This window comes from Tenrec ecaudatus, chromosome 10 (genome assembly GCF_050624435.1).
Source record: "Tenrec ecaudatus isolate mTenEca1 chromosome 10, mTenEca1.hap1, whole genome shotgun sequence".
Lineage (NCBI taxonomy): Eukaryota > Metazoa > Chordata > Mammalia > Afrosoricida > Tenrecidae > Tenrec > Tenrec ecaudatus.
This window is the reverse complement of record NC_134539.1, coordinates 382,366-400,256: the sequence shown is the minus strand read 5'-3', so window position 1 is coordinate 400,256 and position 17,891 is coordinate 382,366. Positions and strand designations below refer to the sequence as shown.

The 17,891-nt window shown below is 47.0% G+C and overlaps 1 protein-coding gene across 8 annotated transcripts in view; it reads left to right on the top strand.

The window, feature by feature from the left end:
• EHMT1 (euchromatic histone lysine methyltransferase 1) overlaps positions 1–17,891 on the top strand; it is a 110,610-nt gene that overhangs the window by 5,304 nt on the left and 87,415 nt on the right. The gene's annotated exons all lie outside the window — the stretch shown is intronic.

Genomic DNA, 17,891 nt, shown 5'->3' with positions numbered 1-17,891 from the left:
ACCCCCTCGCCTCCCTGTCTCCCACCCCACCTTCCCTCCCCTATAAGCCTGTGCAATAGTTCTCATCTCCGTGCATCCACTTCTGTGCTTCACAAACTGGAAAACCCAACAGAAAAAGCAAAATAAAATGGTAAGAGTATAATAATAATAATACAGAGATGATAAACAGTGAGTACGAAATAAAAGACCACCTTGAATATTTAAAGGTCCAGGGAGGAAATTTTTGTCATGGAGCAAGCAAGAAATACTTGCATCTAGTACAATTTCATCAACCGTCATATTTCCTGAGGTTGCCCCCAGTTGCTGAGCTATAAGGAGGCTGGAGCGCAGACCCTTTGAGCTGGGACGAGGGGGAGGGGCAGAGTAGAAGGAAGAGGTCTGGGCAGCACTAAACTGAAACCAAACACTGCCATGCAGTCCTGACTCAGTGACCCTGTAGGTCAGGGTAGAACTCCCAGTGAGTTTCCTAGGTTAACTCCTTATGAGAATAGAGAAAGCCTCACTTTTTTCTCCCGCAGAGCAGCTGGAGATTCTGAACTGCACTTTGAAGTTAGCAGCTCAATGTGTAACTGAACCACTATGCCACCTGGATGCCTGTAGGCGGCACTAGTATGCCAAAGTCTGCCCCCTACCTCCCAGTCCATTTCAGCCTCCCACAAAGGTCTTTATGGGGATAGGGGACAGCTGTCCGTCAATGCCCAAGGCTACGGTCGTTATGGAAGCTCACTGTCACACCTTTCTTTCTGGGGGTTGCTGGTGGATTCCAGCAGCTGACCTGAGGGAGATGAGCTGAGTGGTAGTGAAGGGGAACCTGTACAGTGAGGCAGGGTATGTACATTTCAAAATGTTGCTTATGTTAGTCAACTCAGAAATCAGATGTAGGAATCCCAGAGAGCTGAGCGCTCTTGACTATGTGAAGTGTGCCTGTTCCAGCTTACACTTGGCCTGCTCCGTTCTGCCCTCACCCTCACCTGGGGAGGAGCTGGGAGATGTGTAAGTTAGGGCCAGGGCAGACGGGTGGGTCGCCATGGTAGCAGGATGCTCTGCTGTAGTGTGGGAGCCAGAGTAGGCTGGGCCAGGTAGGTGGAGGGGCTGGTGGGCTGATTAGAAGATGCATGCTCTTAAATTTGCTTTTTTGAGCAGGTTAGATAGTTGAATAGATAGGTTGAAGACTCAGAAGTGTGTGAGAACAGAGAGAAATTCCCCTTCTGCTCTCCCTGTGCCTGGCCACCAGGGCTGTGACCATCTGTGTCTGGGGATGAGGATGGACCTTTCGAAAACCATGAGCAGGGCAAAGAGCTCAGGCAGTAGCCAGTCAGCCTGAGATGCACCTGCAGTGTGGACAGCATGACCAGTCTCGGCTCTCCCTGATCGCAGACCCCACGGCTATGGAGCCAGCTCTGACACAGCTAGTGTTTCATGTCAGTCTGCAGGAGCAGATGGCCTCGTCTCTGTGAAGCCACTGGTGGGTTTGTACCCACTGACCTTGCAGTTAGCAGCCCAGCACCTAACCCCCAGTGCCACCAGGACTCTGACGCTGACACCCCTCAAGCTTACTGCCACCTAGTTGATTCTAACTCATGGCGACCCTGTAGGAAAATACTGCCAAAGAAATTTGGGTTTCTGAGACTTAATCTTTATGGGAGCAGGCAGTCTCACCTGTCTCTTCAAGAAGCGGTTGGGAGGGTTCCAACCACTTCCAACCTGGTCAGCAGCTCAGTGTGTAGCCCACTGTTACGGGCTTCCTCACTGTGAGTTATTAAAAGCTTTTCTCCTCTGACTATTTTAGTGAGTATACACGGTCAGTGTTCACATTCTTCTTCAGTTTATTCACCTTCAGAACCAGGTGCCCTCCACTGGTTGCCTGTGTTGCACGTGTCTTTTTCACTCTCCAACTGTAGTAGGCCCTTGGAGGACTCGGGTTTGAGTCTCGGGGGCCGTGCATGCAGTGTGATGTGAAATGCCACCTCAGGAGCAGTGCTGTTCTCCAGTGATGTTTCATGGTGGCCGGTGCTATGCCCTAATCCTGAATAACGCTGTGGGGACACAGTGCCCCTGCGGTGTTGGAGGTACTCCCAAGAAGCAGAGAACAGTGGCACTGTTTGGCATGGGCCACAGGCTGAGGCTGCCGCTGTGGTTGGCACCTTTCAGGATCAGTGCATCCAATGTGGGGTTCGTTGGAAAGAGGCAACAAAGAAGCTGTCACTGTCGTGACGCCAGCAGGCCTGAAAACCGTGCGCTTCTTTTTGTCTTGCCTTGAAAATGCAGCTTTTCTGTGGTTGAAGCATCTTGCACATGAACTCCAAGCCGGACCGGCTTCTGTGGAGCCGGTTCTGACTCAGGGTCACCCTGTAGGATAGTAGAACTGTCCCTTTGGCACCGTAGCTCCGAGCCTTTACAGGAGCAGAAGGTCACATCTTTCACCACAGAGAGACTGGAGGCTTTGAACCACTGCCCTTGCTGTTAGTAGCTGACTGTTTAACTCACGAAGGCACCAGGGCTCCCTAAGTGGTACATGTTGTCCAGGGCTCCACTGGGTGTTTCACTCACAGCTTTTTGCCCCCTCTGTTCTGGAGGGTGATGGTTTATTGGTCCCAGAGTGCCATGTAGCTGTGATTTTGCTGATTGGTTTTATTGTGTGTGTGCCAGTGTGTCCACGCGAAGTGATAGCTGGGCTTTAGGGCTACCTTTGGCCAGTGTGAGGAGTCCGCACGGTGGCGAAGTGGTTCAGTGCTCAGCTTCACACCTGCCAGCTGCCGAGGGAGAGGGATGGTGGCTGTTGACTCCATTAGGACTGGCAGCTTCGGATGGTCTGTGGCAGCTTCGCTCCCCCTTGGAGTTGCTGTGGGTTGGATCCAGCTGGAAGGCAGTGTCTGTGGTTGGGGGTCTGCCCAGGGAGGGAGCCACTAGCCACATAGAAGCCCTGAGCTTGCGAGGGGTGGAGACATAGTCATAGTCAGTGGGGGGCTTAATCCGTACTTGTTTGAAAGGTTACACAGTGAAATCAATTATGTGGATCTGTTGAGTTAAATAGAATGCATTCTTGAAAGGATTCCACCTGTCTTCTTGCCTTCCTTGATGTGACTGCTAGGAGCTGCACTGTGAGAGATGGGGTACACACTGTCTCAGAAGGTGCCGGCTAGTGGCTTGAATCCATTGTGTATCATCGCTGTGTTGGGCATTCTACCAGGAGGCACATTGAGTCTAATGGTCTATGGGTGTTGGCAGCCATTGGTACTCATTTGTGGCATCCACTAGTTCATTAAGTGGGAAAAAGGGCAGTCTGCCAGCCCTGGTTTTCTGGGTCCCTCTGAGGACCCTGTCTACCCTCAAGTACAGCTCCTGGAATGGCAGGAAGGAGGAAGGGTGGCCTCAGGGAGTGGTGTCTCCTGGGGACAGAGGTTATGTGCTTGGTGCTGCCAGAAAGGCAGGAGGGGTGGGTCCACCTGAGACACCTCAAAGAAAGGCCTGAAGTCATTCAGCTCCTGGAAAACCCGTCAGCCAGAGTCACTGGTGGTCACCCTCTGTTGGGGTCAACGGCAACTGGCCAGTTGAGTAAGGGACACTGATGGGTTCCTCTCATCCTGCGCCGAGTCAAACTACCAGGGCAGCCAGATGACTCTTGGCCTGTCTTGGGAGCTGGCCCCACACTGCCTGCTTCCTCAGTGGGCGCTTCCTGTGTTTTCACAGTCTCTGTTGCAGTCAGGTTTGCAGGGCTGCTTCTGAAGTTGCCGACGGGTCAGCCAGCTGGGCCCAGTGACTTTTTCTTATACGTGGAATGTGCTGCAATCTCTCCTTCACAGTTTTGTGCTATCTGTGGCCACACGGACCCACATTGAAGAACCATCAGACATTTAACCTGAGAGAGAAGACTGTCTTTGATGGGCATGGCACATAGCCTGTACATGTAACCCAGTGCCTGGATGAATTGAGGGCATTATCTGAACCCTTGGGGCCTCTTGTGCCCTTACCACCTGCCTTGCCCTTGCCAAGGGTAGACCTCTGAGGCCTTGGCTGGTTTTGCCTGTGTCTGACCTTGACAGAAAGGAAGGACCCCCTGTGCATTTACTCCTGGAGAGCAAAGCCATGATTCCAACTTCACCTGTCACAGTGTCCTGCTGGCTCTTTTTCCTTCTACTCACTGCCGAACCACAGCTTGCATGCTCATTCTACATGTGGGCAAGGAGCCCTGGAAGTGCAATGATTAAGTGGTTGGCTGCCAATGGAAAGCTTAGACAAGACCAGGAACTGACTGTGGGGCAGACCACCACTTGCTCATATGCACATTCAGGTTGATGCTGAAGAAAATTAAAACCAGTCCATGAGAGGCAAAGTGTGATGAGTGTATCCCACTTGAACTTAAGAGACAGTGTCAAGAGCATATTTAACACATTGAACACGAATGACCAAAGGCTGTATCAGCCCAGCTGTGGGAGAACATCAAGCACATCCATGTACAGGAAACCGAAGGCATTAAAAAGACCGGTGAGAGAGAAATGACTTAATTGGAAGAGACTGGCACGTGCTCTTGGACATCGACCAGTCTGATTTTATCCTTTTGCATGTAGGATATCACACATACTTAAAGCAAATGGAAGACATGGCACAAGAGCCAAAGTGAAGATCTCAAAGGATAGCTTGGGAAGACAGAGTAAGGTATTCTAATGAAATGTGCAAAGGCCTGGAGGTAGAAAACCAAAAGGAGGGTCACATTCGGTATATCCTAAGGTGAACGCGCTGAGGAAAATTGAAGTCTCAAGTTAACAGTATCGAAGGATTCTATGGGAAAAATATTGAACAGTGCTTGAAAATCAAAATAAATTAGGAATACACAGTCATTGTACCAAAAGTAATTGGCTGGTGTTCAGCCGTTTCAAAGGTAGCATAAGATTGAGTACCTGTAGAACTGAAGGAGCAGCAACAACAGCCACAACAAATGGATGTGAAGTGGTGTCTCACTGTGGTTCTGATTGGTACTTCCTTAATATTTAGAGACAGATCAGGCATCTTTTTTATATATCTTTAGTCTCTCTTTTTTAGTTAAAATATCATTTTATTGGGGATGCTTACAGCTCTTATAACAATTCATGCATCAGTTGTATCAAGCATATTTGTACATATGTTGCCATAATTATTTTTCTAAACATTCTCTTTGAGCCTTTGGTATCAGCTCATCTTTTCCCTCCCTTTCTCCCACCTTTGTGACCCCTTGATAAATTATAAATTATTATTTTCTATCAGGCATCTTTTAATGAGTTCATTAGCCATCTGCCTGTCATCTTCAGATGTCTTAGATTTAACCCACTCAGCTGCTCTGTGGGGGAAAGACCGGGCTGACTGAACTGACGACAGCTGAGAGTTCACACGGCGCACTGGACTGTAGCACCTGTTATTTATCAAATTGTTCAGTGTTCTGTTCACAGAGTTTTTGTCGTGGACATGACTTGTGAGCGCTTTACCCCCCCATCAGTGTGCTTCTTTCGATTTTCTTTATAATGGCCTTTGAGGCACAAAAGTTTTTAGTTGTGGTGAAGTCTATTTTATCACTTTTCTCTTTTGTGTGTTTTGGTGTCTTACTCAGCAGATTGTGTAATCCATAGTAATAGAGATTTATCCCCATGTAGTTCTCCTAAAAGAGTTTTTTTTTTTACTAGTTTCAGCTTTTATTTTGAGTTAAATTTAGAACATAGTATGTAGGTAGCTCCAAAACTCACTGCCCTTGACTCACTTCTGACTCACAGTGACCCTATAGGACAGGGTAGAACTGCCCCTGTGGCTTTCTGAGACTGCAACTATTTGCATGAGTAGAAAGCCTTCTCTTTCTCCCAAGTAGCGGCTGGTGGTTTTGAACTGCTGATCTTGTTGTTAGTAGCCCAATTTGTAACTACCATGCCACCAGTCTGCTATTACTTTTTTGCATATCAGGGTATCTGTTTGTTCCAGTACCATTTGTTGAAAAGATGATTGGAATTATCTTGGCCTTTTGTCGAAAATTAATTGACTAGAAATATTAGGAGTTATTTCTGGACTCTTCTATTGATTTGTTCTAGTGCCACACCATTTCCAACACTAGTTCTACAGTAGGTTTCCAATTTGAAGTGTGAGTTCACTAACTTTGTTCTTTCTCCAGATACTTTAGTATCTCTGGTTCCTTCCTTTCTCATGCATTTTAGGGTCAACTTGTCAATGTGGATTTTTTGGGTAGGGATGGCATTGAATTTGTTGATTAATTTGAGGAATATTTCCAATACTAGGTTTTCTAATTGGTGAGCACGTGATGTCTTTTCTCTCTCTCTCTCTCTCTCTCTCTCTCTCTCTCTCTCTCTCTCTCTCTCTTTCTTTCTTTCTTTCTTTTTTTAGAAAAGCTTCCCTGACCGGCAATTGAACCCGGACTGAGGTGGTGAGAGTGCTAAATCCTAACCATTAGACCACGAGGGAGCGTGGGGGATGTCTTTTCATTTGTTTAAATTCTAATACCTTTTTAGCAGAGTTTTGCAGTTTTTAAAAGTAGAGCATTTAATCTTGCATTTCATTTGTTAAATTTGCCTGCAAATATTACTTTGATGCTACTGTACCTGTGATTTTCTATGTTTCATTGCTGGTTTGCTTATTGTTGCTCTATAGAAATATTACAGAGTTTGTATATTAAGCTGCATCCTGACACTTTACTCACCATGTTTATTCTGATAGCTTTCAAGTTGATTACTTGGGACTAGGTCATGTTATCTTCTGTACTTCTTACTTGACCATCATGATGCCTCACTCCCCTCCCCTCTGACCTTCTTTCCTCCTTGCCTGCAGTTGCCTTAGCTGGATCCTCCAGTACAGTGCTAGGTAGGAGGGGAGAAATTGGGTGACCCTACCTTTGGGGAAAAGATTTCAGTCCCATCCAATTAAATAAGATAAAAAAACAACAACACACATACACATCAAACACACAGCTGTGAGTTTTTTGGTAGATATGCTTTGCCAGGAGAGGGTATTTGTTTCCATTTCTAGTTTGCCGACTTATGTAGGAGTTTTGTTGTTGTTAGGTGCAATCGAGTCGGTTCCTACCTGTAGCAACCCTGTACACCACAGAAGGAAACACTGCCCGGTCCTGCGCCACCCTCATAGTTGTTCCCATGCCTGAGCACCTTGATGCCGCCACTGTGTCAGTCCATCTCCTTGAGGGCCTTCCTCTTTTCCTGTTCCTCTTCTTTACCAAACATGATGGCCTTTCCGAGACTGGTCTCTTCCTGACAACACGTCCAAAATATGTAAGAGGGAGGTCTCATTATGCTTGCTTCCGAGGAGCATTCTGGTGGGTCTTCCAAGACAGATTTATTTTTTTAGAAGTGCACAGTACCTTCAGTATTCTTTGTCAGCACCATAATCAAAAGAATCTACTTCAGTGTTTCTTATTTAACGTCCAACTCTCACATACATATGAGATGATTGAAAATACCACCGCCTGGGTCAAGTGCACCTCAGTCCTCAAAGTAGCATCCTTGCTCTTGAATACTCTAAAGAGGTCTTGTGTGACAGACCCCAATGCAGCTTGTCTTTTGATCTCTGTACCTCTGCTTCCAGGAGCATTGGTTATGGATCCAAGCAAGACGAAATCCTTGACAACTTCAACCTTTTCTCCATTGATCCATGTGTTCCCTACTGGTAGAGTACTGAGGATCTGGGCTTCTTTCATTGAGTTGTATCCACACTGAAGGTGACAGTCCTTTCTTTTTCGTTGCCCATTGAGATGACCCATGTGTCGGGTCAAGTAGTAATTATTAGTTGTCTTTTAAAAATGTACTTTATGACATTGATTGGTTTCTGTATGTTAAGCTAACTTACATTCCTGGGATAAATTCTACTTGGTCGTGGTGAAAAATACTTTTGATTTATTGCTGTGTTTGGCTGGCTAGTATTTTGTTGAAGGTTTTTTGGTGATTAATAAGATATTGTAGTTTTCTCTTATGAGGTCTTTGTCTGGTTTTACTCTAGGGCAATACTGATTGCATAGTATGATTTGGCATGTAGTTTCTCCTTTTCTATTTCGCAGATTAGTTTGTGGTGGGCGATACTAATTTTTCTGTGAATACTTGGTACAGTTAGCCAGGTTTTGTTTTTCTGCCCCATGCATGGGAAGTATTAAAATTTCTGTTCAGTTTCTTTACTTGCAGTAGGCCTATTTAGACGTTCTATTTCTTTCTTTCTTTCTTTTTTTTTTTTTTACTTTTTATTTCTTCTGCATCCATTTGGATAGTTGAGTTTTCCTAGGAACATGCCCAACATTATTGTTATCTGATTTGTGGGGAATCCTTTACCATCCTCTATTTCTGTGAGGTTGACTATTGGCTTTTTCACAATTCACTTTACTATTGAGTCTTCTTTTTTCATGCTCAGAGCAGCTAAAGATTTGTCAATTTGTTGATCATTTCAAAGCATCAGTTATTTTATTTCCTTTATTTTAGATCCATATTTCATTTATTATATGGTGATACATATATTATTATTAATGATATATTGAGAATATACATGCAGTTATTTTATATCATGGATTTTTCTTTTTTCCTCCCCTGTTTCATTTATTTACACTGTAACCTTTATTATTTTGTTCTTTCTGTTTGCTTTGAGTTTAGTTTGCTCTCTTGGAATCATTGTTTTTTCAGTATATAGTGTGAGGTAGGGACAGAATTAATTTTCTTCCATATGGATATCCATCAAACCAGCAGCTTTGGTTAAAAAGATCATCTTTCCCCACTGCACTGTAGTGTCCCTTGTGCCTAACAGTGAGAGTGGTGCACATGTGAGGTTTAGAAGGCTGTCTGTCTGTGTTGTTAGGTACCGTTGAGTTGGTTCCAACCTCTGGCAACCCTACGTACCCTAGAAAGAGATGGTGTGCGGTCCTGTACCACCTTCACCACGATTTCTATTGTACCCTAGAAAGAGATGCTGCGTGGTCCTGTATCACCTTCACCACGATTTCTGTGTTAGCCCGTTGTTGTAGCTGTTGGATCAGCCCACCTGACTCGGTGTAGTCACCTCTACTTTACCTAGCATGATGCCCTTTCCCAGAAACTAGTCCCTACTTGTAATTTGTCCAAAGTATGTTAGGCAAAATCTCCCCACTCTCCCTTCTAAGGACTATTCTGGCTGGACTCCCCACAAGACAGATTTGCTCTTTCCTCTGTCAGTCCATGGCATGTTTAATATTCTTTGCCAACACTATTACTCAAAGCAGTTTTATTTCTTTGGCCTTCCTTATTTTTTGCCCTGGTTTCACGTGCACGAGACAGTTGTCTCGTGTCAGATAATGCTTATTGGCTCTGTTGTGAGGACTTTTTCTTTCTTTACATTGAAGTAGGGAGTCTTGGTGGCATAATGAGTTACAAGTTGGGCTACTGACTGCAAGGTCAGCAGTTCGAAACCACCCGCTGCTCCGCAGTAGAGAGGTGAGACTTTTTACTCCCGTAAAACGTTACAGTCTTGGACACCCATGGGGGCAGTTTTACTTTGTCTTGAAGGGTCACTATGAGTTGGCATTGTCTCAATGGCAGTGGTTTTTTGGTTTCTGTTGAGGTGTAATCCATGCTTCTAGTCCGTCTTTTCTGCAAAGTGTCATTTTGTGTCACGGGTTACCAGATCCCCCTCCACCAGCCCAATCCTGTTAACTGTGCTCTCTTCATGTAGTCCAGTGTCTTGGATTTTTTTTTGCTCAGCATACAGATTGAATAAGTAAAATTTTGCTGCAAATAATTCAGAAATTATTGCAGCAGTCTATCAACAGAAAACCACCAGAAATTCAAACTGGATTCAGAAGCAGCTGTGGAATGAAGGCTCTCCTTGTAGATGTCCGATGGATCTGGTCTGGAAGCAGAGAACACCAGAAAGGGAGGTGCCTGTGTTTCATGGACTATGCAGAGACCTTGCTTGTGTGGATCACAGCAAGTTAGGGTGATTATTTGACGAGTGGGGATTCCAAAACACTGTGTGTGTTGGGGTGGTGGTGGTGGTGGTGTGCTGCAGGCTTTGGAATGGGCTTTGAAATCAGGAAAAGCCTGCTGGGCTGTCTGCCTTTCCATCCTTATCCCATCTGAAAGCACGCTGCCCCCGCGAGCTGTGTGAAGGCTGGCCAGGGCCTTCTCTAGTCTGAAGGTTGTTACCCCCTTAACAGCTGATGGAGGAGTGAAGGGGACATTGGTGTGTTCACTGTGACCCCTTAACTGGAAACAGGTCTACACCTGAGGGCTTTCCTTGGTGTGGGGGCCTATATGTTCCCCCACCTCTGCTGGTTGCTTCTACAGATATGTTTGGGCTCCTGCTTACTTGCACTGGAGAGAGAGCCGGGTAAAAAAATGCTGCTTCAGGAGGTTTTGGTCTATGCTGGGCTAGTACTGTGGGCACAGACTGGGGGATGGGTGCTCCAAGGGGGCAGTCATTGCTCCGGATGGGTTTGTGTAGGTTGTGGGCACCCAGAGTGCATGGTAGGTGCTTGGGATGGGTGTGGAGGCTGTGGTGTGGACATGGTTGTGTGGAGGCTGTGGGTGCCTGGAAGGGTTGGTGTGTGCATGGGACAGGCATGTGGAGGCTGTGGGTGCCCGAGGGGGTGGTGGGTGCTCAGGATGGGTGTGGTGTGGGCTCCTGGAGGAGGTGGTGTTTGCATGGGCACGTGGAGGCTGGCACAGGCCATGCTGGTCCGGGTGGGCATGTGGAGGCAGTGGGACTGGCAGGGCAGAGAAGGCTGAGACGGCAGGGTGGGGTCAGGCTGTGGCTGCTGTGTCGTGAGACGACACACATTTTGGGGGCTGGGTTAGTGGAGGTGGTGTGTGGGGACATGCTGAAAAGAGGACTTGAAGCACCAGGGCTGTGAGCTTGTTGGGCGAGTAGCTCTGTGTGCTCACTGGTGGCCCTGCTCATGCCTTTACCTGTTGGAAGAGGCTCGAGTGGGGGCTAGCACATTGTCACTTTGGTGATGGCTGGTCATCCTGTGGAGTGCATGTTCCGAGTCAGTTTGCTCGGAGTCCATCTGTGTGGCATGTTCGTCTGTCCTTGCAGCAGCCCTATCAGCTAGGCCCACATCCCAGCTCTCACTTTCTGGAAAGGGTGGGGCTCCATAAGTCTCGCCAGTGCTGTCCTCAGGTCATCTGAGGTCCCCGGGGGCCACAGAATAGCAATTTACAATAAAAGGGTAGTGCCAGGTAAGGCCACAGCTGCACACGGGAGGATGAGAGGCAGTCCGTGGCTTTCAAGTGCCCTAGATGGAACTGGGTTACTCAGTGTCCTGCCCCAGTGGCCGTGCTGTGTTGAGAGTGCCTTCTTGGGCTGGCTGACCCAAGGTCCGAGACTGAGCTCAGGAGAGGACCACAGAGCCCACACAGTGACCGTGGTGGCCAGAAAGCAGACCGTGGATGAGAGAAGGGTGAATCTTTGGGGTGGGGCTGGAGGCTCGGCTGCTGGCAGATTCCGCGTGACGTTGGGGAGCCCCTTGATGTGTTCATTGGATTTATTTCAGCTCCATCTGTGTGGTAGCCCTTTGCAGGGTGTCTCGTGTTCATGGACTAGGAGCTGTGGGGCCGTTCCTATGGCCCTTCTCAGGGCATGGTGGACTGTGGCAGGCACCCCAAGCCAGCAGAAACTGCAGTCTGTTGTGAGGTGCCGGTGGGTGGGAACCTTGGGAGCACCATGAAGGTGAGCGTGCCAAGGCCAGACCCATGGGCATGGTGGACGAGTAGAGGTTGGCAGCCTAAGACAGGCTCAAGGGTTGTGGATTGCTTTCACCAGTCACATGGGGGTGTAGGGCACCGGCCATACAGGGATCTCTCTCTCTCTCTCTCTCTCTCTCTCTCTGCTAATGTGTTACTCAGGGCAGTGATGTCATGAAGTGATCCTACACATACTCACACAGATAAGGTGGACATGGTTGCCTAGTGTGGGGTGCAGGGCAGAGGGCCCGGGGCAGCAGCTGCTCTGCCATCTTTGGTTCATTGTTTCTAAGGGCACTGAGGCCATCACCCTGCTGCAGTGAGGGTATGAGTTACACACCACAAAGTTGGCCTGATGGAATGAATCTGGTGGCCAGTACAGCTCTGGGCTAGCCATGTAGGACAATACTACAAGGAGCAGAGTCCACAAGCAGCCAGTCCCTGAGGGTGGGACCTCCAAGGAGAGGCCAACACAACCTAGACTGACAGGTGGCCTGTGACCTGCCCTGAGGTACTGTTTGGAGTGGGCTAGCAAAGGAAGGGGTTTCAGAGGGTTGTGTGTATCAGCGTTTCAGGCCAGGTCTGCCCCCGCCTTCTTTCTTTGGGATGATTCTAGCAGGGGACAGTATCCTCAAGATGGATGTTTGAACCCTCTGGCTGCTCTGGGGGAGAAAGCTGAGGCTGGCCGTTTCCAAAAAGATTTGCAGCCTGGGACACTCTGGCAGGGCTGGAGAACCTGTTTCCTGCCAAAGGCCATATTAGATTTATAAAATTATATGTGAGGTAGACAAAATATATCAACTCAAAAATTGTTGTCATTTTCAGCCATGCCAGTTGGTTCTGACTCTTGGAGACCCTGTGCACTACAGAGCAGAAAACCGCCTGGCCTTGTGCCAGCCTCACAATCGTTCTTAGGTCTGAACTTCAACCATTCGTCCGTCCATCTTGTCGAGGGCCTTCCTCTTTTTTGCTCGCTGTCCCTCTCTATTACCAAGCATGATGTCCTTCTCCAGGGACTGGTCTCCTGACAACATGTCCAAAGTACATGAGGCTAAGTCTTGCTGACTTGGAAATTAGCCTGTTATATTTAGTTAAACATTAACGAATTCACCCCTCGTATGATGACTGGCACTGCTTTCTGGTGAGACGGATGATGTTAGCTGGTTTGGATTTTGGGGGGCCTTCTTGGGCTTGACATGCCCCACCCCCAGGTTGCTATGGGTTGCAATTGGGTTGATGGCTATGGGTTTGGTTCTGGCTCTGTATCTGGGGTTTCAGGTCATGCCATTTCTAAATGTGTTCCAGCATGTGCGCCCTGGGCACCAAGTGCCACATGTATTCACAAGTGTGGGGGTGCCGCAGTGAAGGTGGAGATGGATAAGAGAGGCTGGTCTGACCATTTCTGTAGCCATAGCACAGCGCTGACAGTCAGGCAGGTTCCCGAGCCAGAGGGGATAGGGCAAGCCACTCGAGGGGTGCCATTTGACCAGAAACTTTATGTTGGTTACCAAGACTGTGGGCTTTCTGGGAGAGGGAGTTGCAGGTGGGGGTAAAGAGAGGAGACAGTGGCTGGGAATGGGTTTCTGGTGGCCAGTGACCTGCTGGTGGTGGGGAGCTTGCTGTGTGGATAATGGGCGGGTGGTTTGAGTGAGGTGTGTAGAGCAAGCTATCTGGTGACAGTGTTAGGTGCTGGACTGGCTTGGAGACATGGGCGGGTTTTGTGGTGCTGGGGGCTGGGGGCCTCAGGGCAGATCTGACAAGGCTAACTGGTGGGAAGAGGGACATAGTCTGCCCATCCATGGTGGCCCTGGCTCAGCCTCAGGCTCCAAACTGGGCCAGGGAACAATACGGGGTTTAGGTTTTGTATATGTGCTCAACAGCAAAAGTGGGATATTTACATAAATTTCTATTGAGAAAACTTAAAATACGATACTAATTCATTAGGATATGTTGGTAATACAGATGTACTAAAAAGGATAATGGAATTTTTAGGGGGACAGTGATTTGACTAGCGCCGGTTTTCTGTCACCACAGCCTGTTAGACACATGCATGTGCTCATAGCTGTCAGTGTTTGTGGTTTCTGTGTGTTACACACTGACACACAGTGACCCTGTGAGGGACTGGCAGTAGAGCTGCTCTGTAGGGATTTCTTTTTGGAGTCGCACAACTTTGGCCTGTCTCCCCCGGTGCTCTGGGTAGGTTCAAACATGCAATGTTGGGTCAGTAGTAGAGTGCCCAGTCTTTCTCTCATTGGTCCGTCTGCCCTGTTCTCTCACTGCCATGTCCTTTCTTCTTGCCCGTGTTGCTACTCTGGTCCCATGTCAATATTGGTTCTTTTTTCTTTTTCTTAAGATCATTTTGTTGGGAATACTGGTTCTTAAGAGAGCATCATGTCCAAGGCTGACCTTTCCCTTCGTGAAGCTGAAGGGTGGTTTTCAGAAGATTCCAGGGGATGTGTTTGGTTTAAGGCTAAAAGATTATATCAGGGTGACAGTTTCAAGAATTCATCCAGCCTCCATTTGGTTCTTCACTTGTCCGTTTTTGATTAGGATTTTTTATAGACGCTGACAAAAATGTCAAGTACGGGTAGCCAGGTGGTTATCCGTGAGGCAGTTGGCCACACAGTCCACATCCACCTCCAGTGTCTTATCTTGCCTTCCTCCTCTTTGGCTCGAGGCAGAGAGGCCACTTGGTGGTCTTGATGGTTGTTTGCTAGCCAAGCTTTTAGAGCTCAGTGAACTAGAGGTAGAATAACAACAACAAATCAACTAAACCACTGCCATTTAGTGGATTCCGACTCAACAGCAACCCTATAGGACAGGGTAGATCTGCCCCTGTGGGTTTCTAAGATTAAACTCTAATAGGAGTAGAAAGCCTTGTCTTTCTCCTGTGGAACGGCTGGTGGTTTTGAACTGTTGACCTCTCCACAGCAGCCGTAAGCACTGTGTCACTAGGTGTGTTAGTCTGGGTAGACTAGAGAAACAAATTCATAGACACTAGTGTATGGGAAAGCACTTTTTATACACGAGCAATTAATTGAATATTGAGAAAACATCCCAGCCCAGCCTAGATCAAATCCATAAGTCCAATATTAGCCCACATGACTGATACCAATCTATAAAGTCCTCTTTAGACTCATGAAACACATGCAATGACACTGATGCAGGAAATTCACAGGCCAGTGAGTGGAAAGTCTTGTGGATCCAGTGTCAGTGGAAGCATCTCAGCCTTGGCAAGGGGTCTCCACATGGCTCCTTCAGCTCCTGGCCTCTAGTGTATCTCCATGTGTCTTCTCAACAGGACTGTCTCCCAGGGAGTGAGTGTGTGTCCCCCCTCCAGAGATCTTTTTATCTCCTTAGTGCCTCCAAATGAGGTCATCAAGCTGTGATGACAGGCTAAACTCTACTCCATTCACTCTTCAGTCTCAAATTGACAACAGATAATGTAACTACCACACTAGGTCTTCCTGAGGTAAAACAGAAGCACAAAACATGCTATGAGGCCAGCTAACTGGGACGCCCCGTGAAATCATGGCCCTAAACCTCTGGACCAGGGACCAAATCCCATGAGGTATTGGGTTGGACAGAAGCAGCCTCAGCAACCACACTTCCCACCCCCACCTCAAACATCCCTTTCCCATTTGCCAGAGCTGCCAGTGCATCTTTTCACAGTGACAGTTAACCCCTAGGCATCCATCCCCGCAATCACTATGATTTTTCCAGCACCCTACTCTTGGTCACCACTAGTAATCTTTGGTCTTTATACATTTGCCATTTTTCTTTCTTTCTTTTTTAAAAAGAAGGTTATATAGATTGTGAGGATGACACAGGGCCAGGCAGTGTTTTGTTCTGTTACATGCAGAGTTGCTATGAGTTGGAACCGATTCAGTGGCACCTAACGAGGCTGGACAACATTTGTTCTTTTGTGATTGACTTGCTTTACTCAGATACGGTCTTTCAGCCCCATACAGGCTGTAGCTTTCTCCTACGCACTTAGCAATATTCTGTGTGTGCACATTGCTTTGTTTCTCCGTTCGTCTGCTGATGGCCAGGTAACTTTTATCCACCTTAGACTTCAGTGAGCTTCTGAAGCAGTTTTTGTGAGGCTCTGCTTTCAAGTCTTGGAAGTACAGACCTTGGAAGGTGAATTGCTGCACTGTTGCCACAGCGCCTGTGCCATTTTAGCGTTCTCATCAGAGGTCCCAATTTCCCTACATCCTTGCCAACATTTGTTACTTCTTTGTCTTTTTTGAAAACGTTTTATGGGCCTGTAATCCACATATTGTACAGTTATATCAAGGAGAGTTGTACAATCATTACATCTTAGCTGACTTTGTGGGAGTGGAAAAGGATCTCCGTGTGGTTTTGATGTGCCACTCTCTGGCGACTAATGACACCGAGCATCTTTCCGTGTGTTCGGTGGCTATTTATTCTTTGTGGTTGAAATGTCTATTCAAATCCTTTGCCCATTTTTGTGATTGGGTTGTTTATTTTCTTAAGTTATCTACATTTTAGGTGGAGGAGTCTTGGTGACATAGTGGTTGCATGTTGGTCTGCTAGCTGCAAGGTTGGCAGTTTGAAACCAGCAGCCACTCTGGGGGAGGAAGACGAGGCCTTCCACCCCAGTAAAGAGTGAGCCTTGGTGGGATGAATAGTCTGGAGGAGAAAACAACCAACTGATGGATGGGGTTGGGGGAGCATTGGAGAGTTGGAGGTGGGGTAAAGGAAGTGGGTGTTAACAAACCCTGGGACAAAGGAACAATAAGTGATCTAAAATCAATGACAAGGAGGGTGTAGGAGTCTTGGTAGGGCTTGATCAAGGTCAGTGTAACTGAGAGGAATTACTGTAACCCAAATGAAGGCTGAATATGATAGTGGGACAAGAGGAAAGGAAAAGGAAATAGAGGAAAGAACTAGGAGGCAAAGGACATTTATAGAGGTCTAAATACAGGCGTGTACATATGTAAATATATTTATATATGATGATAGGGAAATAGATCTATGTGCATATATTTATAGGTTTAGTGTTAAGGTAGCAGATGGACATTGGTTCTCTACTCAAGTACTCCCTCAATGCCAGAACACTTTGTTCTATTAAACTGGCATTCCATGATGCTTACCTTCCTGACACGATTGCTGAAGACAAAGTGGGTGGTGCATAAGCAAATGTGACGAAAGCTGATGGGGCCTGGCTAGCAAAAGAAACAGTGTCTGGGGTCTTAAAAGCTTGAAGATAAACAAGAGACCATCTAGCTGAGAAGCAACAAAGCCCACATGGAAGAAGCACACCAGCCTGTGTAATCAGGAGGTGTTGATGGAATCCAGGTAACAGGCATCAAAGAACAAAAGAAATCATATAATTGTGAATGAGGGGGAGTGCGGAGTGGAGACTCAAAGCCCATCTGTAGGCAACTGGACATCCCTTTACAGAGGGGTCGCCAGGAGGAGACAAGCCAGTCGGTACAGTATAGCACCGATGAAACATACAACTTTCCTCTAGTTCTTTAATGCTCCCTCTCCCCTACTATCATGACCCCAATTCTAGCTTACAAATCCGGCTAGACCCAAGGATGTACACTGGTACAGATCAGAACTGGAAACAGAATCCAGGACACATAAACCCCTCAAGACCAATAATGAGAGTAGAGATACCAGGAGGGGAAGGAGAAGGTGGAGAAGGGGGAACTGATCACAATGACCTACATATAACCCCCTCCCTGGGGGCTGGGCAACAGAAAAGTGGGTGAAGGGAGACATTGGACAGTGCAACACATGGAAAAATAATAATTTATAAATTATGAAGGGTTCATGAAGGAGGGAGGGGAAAAACAATGAGCTGATACCAAGGGCTCAAGAAGAAAATGTTTTGAGAATGATGATGGCAACAAATGTACAAATTGTGATAAGAGTTATACGAACCCTAAATAAAATTATTTATTAAATAAAAAAAGCCTTTGAAATCTCCAGGGGCAGTTCTACTATGCCCTGTAGGCTCACTGTGAGTTGTCGTTGACTGGAGGGGCAGGGAGTGACTTAGTTTTATATGTGCATTTTGATTATTTCTTCTTGCAGGAAATATAGTCTCAGAATATTCCTGGTCAGTAGTTTGTCTTTTTATAGTAAAATCTTGTTGAACCAAATTTTTCATTTCTAAGGTCTCGATGGATTCATTTGTCTTCCCGCTTGTGTGTTTGCTCCTAGAGAGTC